Below are 11,593 nucleotides of genomic sequence, written 5' to 3'. Positions count from 1 at the left end.
AATCCTTCAGACAGCTATTCCATCGTTTTTTATAGAAAGATTTATGAGCATTTACTGTTGGTGGTCTTGAGAAGTTGGATTCTGGCTATGTAATAGCAAATGGATTGAATCTGTTACCTGGATAATTTTGCTTTGAAGTGGTATTGAAATATTTTGCTATGTATTTTGGAACAGTATGAAATCAGGGTACATTAATTCTTAAACCTCTTTCTGCCACAGTTACATTTATTAAGTTATGACACTTCTAAAACCCAGGTCCTTTTTAGGGTTACATATAAGCAAAATAACATTACATCTATTTATCATTGTTTATTTTGTGAATTAATGTATCTGTCTAAGGACTTAATGTAGAATTTATTCTAATATGTGCAACATTACATCAAGTATTCTGTTAAGGATTCATTTGTTTGATTTGAGTAGTTAAAACTCAAAGATACTCATCTAAAGGAACTGCTACCTATGCAAGGGTTAAGAATCCTACCTCAATCCTAAACTCTATATGTATAGTGTATATAAATCTCATTAATTTGAAGGACTATATTTGATAGTGTTTTATATTAAATTGATTCCATTGCAAAGTTTAGATTTAATTTGAAGTTGGAGAAGTAGAAAACTTTAAATACATCCAATTCCAAATCATGCTCCTATGGTTTGGTTGGTTCTGTTGTGAAGTTGCTGGGATATTTTTAATGATCTTGTTAAAATAAGAGAATATTGTGTTGTTGATTTATTAAATCCTGCAAGGTATGTTTGAACTGTGATATGTGCACAGATGGCCCATATATCTCAGTAGGCCTTGACTAGGGAATCTAACCAAGTAACCTGCAGCTTGGTATATGCTACTCCTTGCTTATCCTTTGAATTTTTTTTAAAAAACACCTCAATTCTTTCTAGAGCAATGTTCTCTGATAACATGTATACATTAATAAAAGTGTCTTTTCTAATTTAGTTGTCAATGTAAACAAATATTTTTGAACAAGTCAGATGCTTGGTGAAAAACCATACTTATTCAGTTGTACATACATATTGTAAAAATGTTGAGCTTTGGTTCAGCTTTTAGAATGTAGTAACGAAGTAACTTGCTCTATGAAAAAAAGTGTAACACTTTATAGTTTGAATACAGTAATTTAAATTGTACACTTAAATTGTATGCTTTGGGTAAAAGTTCTGGAATATCATTTTTTAAAAAAAATGTGCATTCCATTTTTCTTGAAGAACGTATACAAATCTCAGTATAGATCATAACAGCAACTGCAGGTAATAATACTATGACAAGTTCTAATTGTGTTCAGATAGGTTATATACATTCACATACATGGAATTATTTTCATTTCTGAACTGCATAGTTAACATTTAATATAACTTATGAATATTAAACTAATGTTAACTATTCAGTTAAGTATTAAATTATATAGATTCATATTAATTTTCAGTATATCCATATTTTGTTATCAAACAACTAGTCTTTAACAACTATATTTTAATTACAACTATACTTAAATATGAATGGATTTATATTCAATATTAAATGCACTGCAATCCTATATAGTATTTGAGAATAAATATTAGGTATGTTTCCTGCCTTGAGTTATTTTTTTTTAAAATAATAAAGGCGTATAAATAAATAAACCTCACCGAACTGAATTTTGTTTAAAATTACTATGGATAGGATGTGGCTGCAATGTATATATATATATATATATATATATAAATAATTCCTGTTTAAATTTTGATTGTGAGCTGTTAACTAGATTTCTTCATTCAAAACAATATATTTAATTATGGATAGGCCTTTATTTCAAAGCATTGTTATTTTTAATAAAGTAGACCTTTGAAAATTGTTTGTAAATTCTAAAGTTTGTAGTGCAAAATGTACAAGGATTAATATTTTGCAAGGTGATTCTTTGTTATTAATCTATAGAATGTTCTAAATTTGAAAAAAAAATGATCTAGGAAGCCTGATATGAGCACAAAGCATAATTTTGAGTTGAAAATAACTCTCATGATCTTATTGGAAATATTCCAGTGCTGTTTTGACCATTCAGGAAGTGTTTTGAGTTTGAAATAAAAGGGTCAAAATACTTCTGGAAAAGTCAGAACACCCCATTTTGAATTACTTGAACCTACATCTTATAATTATAGTACATAAAAGTACAATGTAGTTTGAAAATTGCAACTGCTGTAGAACATATTTTTCTCAGAAAAATATTCCCAGATTCAGTCCTTGGCACTTCTATCTAGACCTGAATAAAGTTCTTTTTTGGACAATATCTACTTTGTATGAAGCTTTTGAAAGTACACCAAAATGGAACTCAAAAACAATTTCAAGCTTTATCTCTCCACAGTATGATTTGAATTATTTTAGAATAATACTTTTAGAAGTATTTGAATTGTTTTAGGATAATACATAGTTTTAGAATAATACAGTCGAGAGTCAGCTTGATGTGGTGATTAAGATGTTGGTCTAGGAACAGGGAGATGCAGATTTTAGTTTACCCTCAGCCATGGAAGCTTAGTTTGGTGACTTTGGGCCATTCTCAAGCCAATCTACCTCACAAGATTGTCATTAGAAGAAAAACAGAAAAAGCGATTGCTCTGTATGCCTTCTTGAGTTCCAGAAAGAAAGATTAAATATAAATCTAACCACTAAATAAGTAATCATCACACATATAGCTTTAAAGTGTTTCAGAGAGATCTTTTATGTGAGTAACAATTTCTGAACTATGCAGTCCAAGTTAGTTTAACATGATTGAAATTCCACAGCTCTTGTTCATTGAAAGTTTTCTTACTTGCAAGGTTTCCTGCAGATGGAAAGCTGGCATCTATACACCAAAACATGTCTTGGGTTGATCGATAATGTTTGGCCACTGAAAGATGGGCAAGTTCTATGTTTTGTATATTTAATTAGGAGTAGGAGTCATTCAAACTAGTGGGACTTTATATGGATGATGTGTGTGTGTGATGGTTCAGATTACACAAGCATCTTAGTTTCTGTTTTCTGTGTCAGCTTAAAGAATTTTTTTTTCAAATTACAAGCAGGTTTCACACTAAACTATCAGTATATTTTGCTATAGTGCCAGTGTTTTTCGTGTTGTATTACTTGTGCTAGTACAGTCATTGTTATCTAGACATCTCTACAGTTGCAGCCAACACAGAGAGCAGGATATTAGTTTATTGAATATAGGCTTTTTCTGTGAATCATCTATTTGGGGGACAAACCTTGAGTAAGGAACTATCCAAACAGATTCTCAACTTCCACTTAATTGTAAATTCCTGTGTGTGTGTGTGTGTTTGTGTGTTGGCAGTCTTAAAAGTTATTATTTTGGTGGAATGTTTAATTATTCACATAGATTGCTACGTGAACTTCAGTATCCTTCTGAAACCTACCATATAGCTAAGTCATAGAAAATGAATCATGGCCATTACAAATGGAATCGTGTCTAATGATTTTATTGTTTCAATAACATCAGCATTTCTGACACTTATTGTTTTCAGGATGGTACTAGGAATAATTATGTTATTGATAAATGAATGTAATGCTGGCAATGCTAAATAATTGAGTTATAAAATTATTAAGAGAACTTGGTATGTTCCAGTCATTTTGGTGAGCCTCTGACAGTTGAAGCTGACTTGCTTCTTTTAAGGAAAGCTAAGGGAAATGCTCCATTACACCCACCATAGAAGCCTGACAAGAGAGCTCTATCCAAGGCCATAGTATACCTCCCCAAGTCATATATCTGTCAGTACTCTAGTGTAATGTTGTATTACAAAACCTGTGCAAGGGATTTCTTGCAAAAAAAAAAAGATATTGGTAGGAAGACCTGAGCTAGGCTATTTTAGCAGCAAGCCCTGTTATTTTACTGCATGCAATTTATGGATTTCTGGATCATAAAAAGACTTTCTTAAAAACAATTCTAATGTGTTAATCAGTGAATGCATTAATTCGTGTCTTCATTTTGTGTTTTCAATCCTGTTTTCTGTATATCATTCCTTGTTTAAAATTTGTTTTTAAAGTATTCTGAATAAATAGTTGGATTAGAAGACCTCAATTGATTGAATGTCAAAACATTCAGTATATTTCAAGTTTCTTTGGAAATCAATTCGGAGGTCTTCCTCTTTCATTGAAATAGTCTGTCTTATCCTTCCTAAGCTTGGAAACAAATGCAAACATATTTTGCATATTTTACATATATTTTGACTTTTGTGCATTATCACATTCCATTGTATATATAAACAAGAAAAAGAAAGTTCCCATCTTAACTGATCACACATTAATATTGTCTTTTATTCCACCCATACTTTTTCAATAACAGCCAACAATATTTGCAATAGTTGTTTCTTGCCTTAATTTTTTCATGTTTTCTGTAGATTCTTAGTGACATTAATAGCTCAGATACATAAAGGGCATTTACTCTACTGTCTTCAGCAATGGGTCCTAGTTAGGTTCTCTTTCTATTAAAAAAAAGACTTTGTGATCAAGTGCCTTTAATACAGGTTCCTGGGAGCTTCTTTCAACCAATTCAGGCTTGGACATTGGCATTTTAGATTTCATGCTAAACTTGCAAACTTTATTCTTTTGGAATAAAACATATTCTGACTTTTTTGTGATTTGTAATGAAAGGACAGGTCTAGTGAGTTGTTATGTTTCATTTTTTGATATTACATTATTTGTATGGCAAATTTCGCATGCATTTTCTTCATCTTTACTTCTTTGTTATTAAACTCAGTCTGGGGTAGAATCCAAGAAGTGTTTGAATTCTCATATCTATTCTTAAATTTTAGTGATGGTACAACGATTCTTCAAAAAGCTTCACTGATGGTGTTTGGATCCAGTAATATTTGCTTTATAGAATATCTGAAGTGAGCTAATCCTGATGACAGGAAATATAGGAAAAGGTATGGCAGATCAAAACATTTGCTAGACCAATACTCGAATACAGTTCATCAGTCTGGAACCCTCATTACGTATCTGATATTAGCACAATTGAGAAAGTCCAGAAATATTTCACAAGAAGAGTTCTCCACTCTTCTACTCGTTGTAGAATACCTTATGCCACCAGACTTGAAATTCTAAAACTAGAAAACCTTGAATTACGCCGTCTTCGGTCTGACTTAAGCATGGTATATAAAATCATACATTGCAATGTCCTACCTGTCAATGAATACTTCAGCTTCAACCATAACAACACAAGAGCACACAATAGATACAAACTCAAAGTAAACCGCACCAAACTTGATTGCAGGAAATACGACTTCAGCAATAGAGTGGTCAGTGTCTGGAATACTCTACCCGACTCTATAGTCTCTTCCCCAAACCCCAAAAACTTTAACCTTAGACTGTCTACTATTGACCTCACCCCTTTCCTAAGAGGTTTGTAGGGGCGTGCATAAGCGCACCATCGTGCCTACCGTCCCTGTCCTATTGTTTCTCTTATTCTTTTATTTTTCTTATATGTACCCATTTCATGTATTCACAACTATGTATACACTTATACTTATTATCTTGTAAACAATTGGCAAATCAAATAAATAAATAAATAAATAAATAAATAAATAAATAAATAAATAAATCCTGGGTATGGAATGAAAAGAGGAATCAGCCTAGAATCCCTATGTAGTTACAAGTGAAATAAACCTATCTTCACTTGAGTCCTATTGACCCTTATCTGACTTTAACCAGGTACTGATTATTAGTTGAGATTCCTATGCATTAATTGAAGCTTCACATTTGGACCTTGTCTTTTGCTCCTGACAGGGACTTAACATAGAAAAAACTGTCTTATTCTGCTCTTAAATGTAATCAAATCATTTGATAATAACAAAAATGTATCTTTTCCCTTTCTTAGTAAAGTCCAAGATACCTGTAAAATAATGCAAAGAAGCTGAAGTTTCTGGTCCTGAATATTTTCTAAAACTCGCCCAACATCCTATGATACAAGAGCAAAAAGGCCTAACCAGACCTGGTGAATCTTTGTTTTGAAGGATTTTGTTTTTTGCATTTTCTTACTAAATAGCTTTAATCTTTTGGTATTCTGGTATTAAAAAATGAAGCTCAGTGGCATATTTTTATTAAAATTATATTGGGAATCAATATAATTGTATCTGATTCTAGGCTTGCTAAAAGATGAATTAGAGAAAGAGTTGTTACTAATGACTTATGAATAAATTGCTTATGGGCACAGATTATTTAGTCATTTATTTATATCCCACCTTTAGTATTTATTATAAATAATTCAAAGCAGCAAACGTATCCAACACACTTTCCTTCTCCTCTTTTCCCAACAACAACCTTATGAGGTTGGGCGGAGAGAGTGACTAGTCCAAAGTCACCCAGTCTCCCATTTTCTAGCCTGGTCTTTAACCACTAGACCAAACTGGCAACATATAGAAAGATGATTACAATGAAATAGAGCCATTGTGATAAAAAATAGTTGTGTAAAATTTTTATCTATAAAATGTTCATAGACATGTACATTGACATACATACATTTTTACTCTTTTGTTTTGTTCTTTCTTTTTTGCTTAGCTCATAATTTTTCTTTGTCCCATTTTATTAAACATGTAACTTTTTTAAAAAAATTGATAATAAATGGGAACATTTCAAAGTCAGTAGCAGAAGTTATATAGAGACAGTTTGGTCTAGTGGTTAAGAGCAAAGCAAAGAGAAATAGCATCATCAGGGCAATTCATGATATAGAAGAAAGAAAAATTCCTATTTTGAGAGAAAATAGGAGATAACCAAGGAACAATATAAAAGTGCTCTTACTTCTGCACATTGACCTATCCACTTACTGTTTCTGGGTTAAAATTAGACTTTGCGAGTCGTCTGAGTAATACTATCTTTCTACAAGAGGAAGATATTGGCAAACACAGTAAAACTAAAATTTTGCTGAAATATGGGGAAAGGATTGAAAGTGCTCAACAGACATGCAACAGAATTGCTCAGAAAATGGGCCTGATGGAATTGAGTTTTCTGGAAGAAGATACAAACGAATTGGCTGAGATCTCAGATTTAAGTAAATAAAATTTTGAAGTCCAATTTTCTGTTTCCCCAAATTGGCATCCAGATAGCACTGAAAATGTATATATAGGATGTGAAAACAATTGGCAGTACACATATCTTTTGTCCTCTGTGTTTGCTTAGTTGAATTTATAGCCAGTGTATTCTTCAGTAATAGTGGTTAGCGGAACTATTCTCACCGAATTTGTCTGATTCTTTCCTCTGCAACATCCAAATCTGGACCTGCTTCTACCCAATTACCTTTATTCTTATGAATATGAATAACTGGCAGTGGGAATGTTATTAGCATTCAGCAGATTATTCTGGATGGTACAGAATTATTAAGGCCTGAAATGCTAGACCTGAAATATGTAGGATAGCATTTGGAGAAATTAATAACAAAATGTCATAGTAATATATTAATCAGTATTCAATTAAAGGGGACAATATGTGTATATGTGTTGGGGCTTTTTGATGCACCGTTTTCTTTTTTAATGTTTTGATTATTTTGTGTTTTTTATTTTTTTGTCTCTTTTTGGATTTTTTGGGGAGTTTTGTATTTAAACCTTTTCTTGAATAATAAAAAAAAAGATACATACTCTACCAAGACATGTCTACTTTCTTTTTCACTATTGAAAATATTTTGTAGAAAGTATATAGATTTTCAAAGATGTTCCATACTATTTATGAGCAGTAGCAATTATTGCATTTTAAAACAATGATTTTTCCTAAATTATTTTTAATGATTACTTTTATAATTTTAAATGTTCTGCTTATACATTTTATCTGAGAATGCAAAGTCTTGTCAGAGGAAAGGGAAAAAAAATCTTTACCTAAAATTTCTGAGCATTTCATAATGGTCGAGATGGGCAGTACATAATGTAAATCCCATAAATAAATAAAGTATCTGTGACAAAATTCACACAGTGATCAGTCTTCTCGAACAACAGCTTAAACTTTAAAAAAGTTTAAGCATTTTTGCTTCTTTCTTGTCAATTGTCCAATTCCCTGGTTCTTTTAAGAGTTTTTTCCATGAAGTTTTTTTCCAGTTGTAACAGCATCCTTTCTAGAATGGAGCAAATAGTATTTTGTGCAATGTTGCAATAACTAGCCAGGTGATACCATTTTACTATTTTATTGTCTGCTTCTTCCCTAAAATTTCCTTGACTGAATTGCCAATTTTCTATTCTGTATTTAGTACAATCCTGTGATCACTTTCCATAATCTGAAACATGGGAATGTTTTGTTAAAAAGAAGCCAAATTTTATTTATTTAGAAAAATAGGGAGTTATTTTATTTCAATGTATTCGCCATGCAGTTTTCCCATTTACAGTGGTAGCAGTTTATTTAATACTGTATCAAATTTATCTGCTAAAATGTGATTTATTCAAAGATTTGTCATTTTTGAAAGTGGGGTTCTGTGGTTTCTTATCTACAAAGATTTTTAAAATGCTGTGCAACTACCAAATAATGTATACATTAACTTAATGAGATAAATCTTCAAATAGATATTCATACCTGTCTTCCTTAAAAGATTAGAACATGCAAAGAATAAACTATAGTCACTTTTAAATTAAACAGTTGTTTGTGAAAAAACAAGTGCTTATGCTTGTTGTTGCTTTGCTCAGTTGCCCTAAATTGACAGTTTTAATTTCTTTCTGTATTAGATCAAGAAATATTTTATAGGAAAATGCTTAAAATGTGCACCAACTTTTGTTCTTGTTTTGGAGAAATCTATTTCAAAAGAATGTATACTTTAAAAGCAGAGCTAAAAATTGCTAGCAATTTCATTTTTCCAAATTTGCTTAAGACATAACAAAAATACTGAGTTATCATTTCATTTAAATTGCAGGTGCTTCAAAGAATTCGTCGGCATTACATTACAGTAGGCATTATATTGATGAAGATTCAGATCTGAAGGGCTTCATTTTGCTTAAATTTAGGCAGGCTATAAATTATTTGTTTTCCCCACTTTAGCTTGTGTTTTTATGTTATGTTATTTCAATACAGTGATGGTTACTTAATACGAATTAATTCTGTAATTCTTAGAGTATGAAATGTAAATAAGTAAAAAGAAAAAAGATACACTGTAAATGAAAATAATAATTTCAAATATTGATTTTTATTCTGGTTATATTCTTCATATAACTCTTGGATTGATTTGATTTTTTTTAACGTAACATGTAATTCAACTTTCGAATTCACTACTATGATAGTTGGGTCGGTTCAGTTGGGTTGGCTCAAAAAATTGTTGAACCAATTTATGAAAGTTATGGGGATCAATGGCTATTAGCCTTGGTGAGAGTGTGACTGCCTCTGAAAACCATCTGTTGGGGGATTAGTAGGTTTTCTTGTGCAATTGGGTGGCCATTGTGAGAACAGACTGCTGGACTAGATGGACCAGAGTGCATCACAGCAGGGCACTGCTTATGTTATTAAACTTTGACCATGTAAACACAATGTAATGCAATAAGATCAAAGCATGTTTTATTGAATGAGGCATAATCTAATATCTATTAAATCAAATACTACTATTTAGCCATTCTAGGCAGGTAACACTTGTCCTTTAACAAAATAAGACAACTTCATAATTTCATCTACTAATTAACCCAGACTATAAATCCTAACTATAAATCTCAACATCTACCTATATTTTCCATATAATAAATATTTTTATTAATTCTGAAATCTGGATTATTCCAGAGTATCAATTTACCATAAAAAATAATCAAAAGGCAATTTCTTGGAAATAATGCACCATAGTCTTCAAATCAATGAAATAGTGAAAGGAACTCTGAAATTTATTACATATTATGCCAAAAGAGTCCAGTAAATTAAAGGTGCCATACATGAATATTCCAGATTGATCTAAGAGGGAAAATTTCCACAGTCCTAGGACATGATATCTGGACACCATGTACTCATTCTGATGGACAAAGTGGTCACCAAGGCCTATATCAACCATCAAAGGGGCACCCACTCCAGACCCCTCATGCAAGAGGCCGAACGATTGGGCCTCTGGGCTGAGAGACATCTTCTCTCCATCAGAGCGGAGCACATCTCAGGGACAGCAAATGTACAGGTGGACTGGCTCAGCAGAACCATGGTCGACCACTCAGAGTGGCGCCTGCACCCAGACCTATTCAGGAAACTGTCAGAAAACTTCAGGGCCTCAATCCTGGATCTGTTTGCCTACCCAGCTACCCAGGTTTTACACCAGGTTTACAGCACCGGGAGCAGAAGGGGCTCTGTAGTTTGTGGCCCTGAGGGCTACTATATGCCTTTCCTCCTCTCCCCCTCATCCCAGGGGTAATCAAAAAGGTGCTGACAGAGAAGGCAGAAATCCTGCTCCTAGCTCCCCACTGGCCCAGATGTCCATGGTATACAGATCTGGCCAGCCTGTCAGTATCCAGGCCCTGGAGCATCCCTCAGGACAGAACCTCCCGTAGTCAGGGGGCCTTAGTTCATCCGGAACCACAATGGCTCCAACTGACATTTGAGCAAAGTCTGGCATTTGAACGGAGAGCTCTGAGACAGCTCAATTTCTCCAACAAAGGCCTTCGACCAACAGGATCTATAGCTCAACTTGGAGGGCCTTCTGTGGCTGGTGCTCCAAGGGTCACATTGATCCCACCTCGGTATCAATGGCGCAGATCCTGGAATTCCTTCAGGAGGGGCTGGACAAAGGTTTGTCTCTTAATACCATATGCAGACAAGTAGCAGCTCTAGTCTCCGTGTTATCCTGCGGGGATCTTGAGTCCCTCACTCTACACCTGATGGTGCGCAGCTTCATTAGAGGCGCAACTAACCTGAAGCCTCCTGTGGTACACAGGTACCCCACCTGGGAGCCACCTGCCTTAAAGTACTACAAATTCTCATCTCAGTGCTATTTGAGCCATTATGATCAGGCAGACTGCATTTCCTCATTTTCAAGGTGGCCTTCCTCATTGCCATCACTTCAGCCAGACAAATATCTGAACTGGCGGCCCTCTCCGTAAGAGAGGACCTTTGCATATTCTATCCAAACAAGGTGGTTCTGCGGTTGGATCCCTCCTTCCTCCCCAAGGTGAATTCCTCGTTCCAGAGGGCACAGGAAATAATCTTGCCAGACTTCTGCCCAAGCCCAACCCACGCTCTGGAGAAGAAATGGCATACCTTGAACATTAGGAGGGCCCTTCATACCTACATCAAGAGGATAGCCTCTCTTAGAAGAACAGAATCCCTGTATCTTTCCAGCCCTCTACCCTGGGTAACAAGGTTACACCATCAACCATAGGCTGGTGGATACAGGCATGCATCGCCAAAGCTTACAAGCTTTCATTGCTCAGCACACTGGAGAAGGGTCGTTGGTCTTACCTGATATGCTCCTTCTCGATGCGCTGAGAGAGAATCCAACCCCACCTTGGCAACCGTCTGGTCCAAAGTCCAGGAGTGGCCAGAATCAGCACTGAAAATATGTCAAGTCAATCATTATGCCTTCATCAAAATTGGGCATGCGCAGGCATGACCAAAACATTGATTGACTCAGTCTCCAAGCAGAAGAGCAGAGTTAACCCATTCCTTGGATTCTCTTTCAGCACACACAGAAGGAGC

The 11,593-nt window shown here is 34.2% G+C and overlaps 1 protein-coding gene across 5 annotated transcripts in view; it reads left to right on the top strand.

Moving 5' to 3' along the window:
• Window positions 1-11,593, top strand: part of MBD5 (methyl-CpG binding domain protein 5) — a 161,859-nt gene that overhangs the window by 569 nt on the left and 149,697 nt on the right. The gene's annotated exons all lie outside the window — the stretch shown is intronic.

The sequence above is a fragment of the Notechis scutatus genome, chromosome 1 (genome assembly GCF_049901735.1).
Source record: "Notechis scutatus isolate UNSWTSFEM ecotype Mainland chromosome 1, rNotScu1.2, whole genome shotgun sequence".
In the NCBI taxonomy this organism is placed as follows: Eukaryota; Metazoa; Chordata; class Lepidosauria; order Squamata; family Elapidae; genus Notechis; species Notechis scutatus.
The sequence above is the reverse complement of the archived record's forward strand: the minus strand, read 5'-3'. Positions and strand labels throughout refer to the sequence as shown.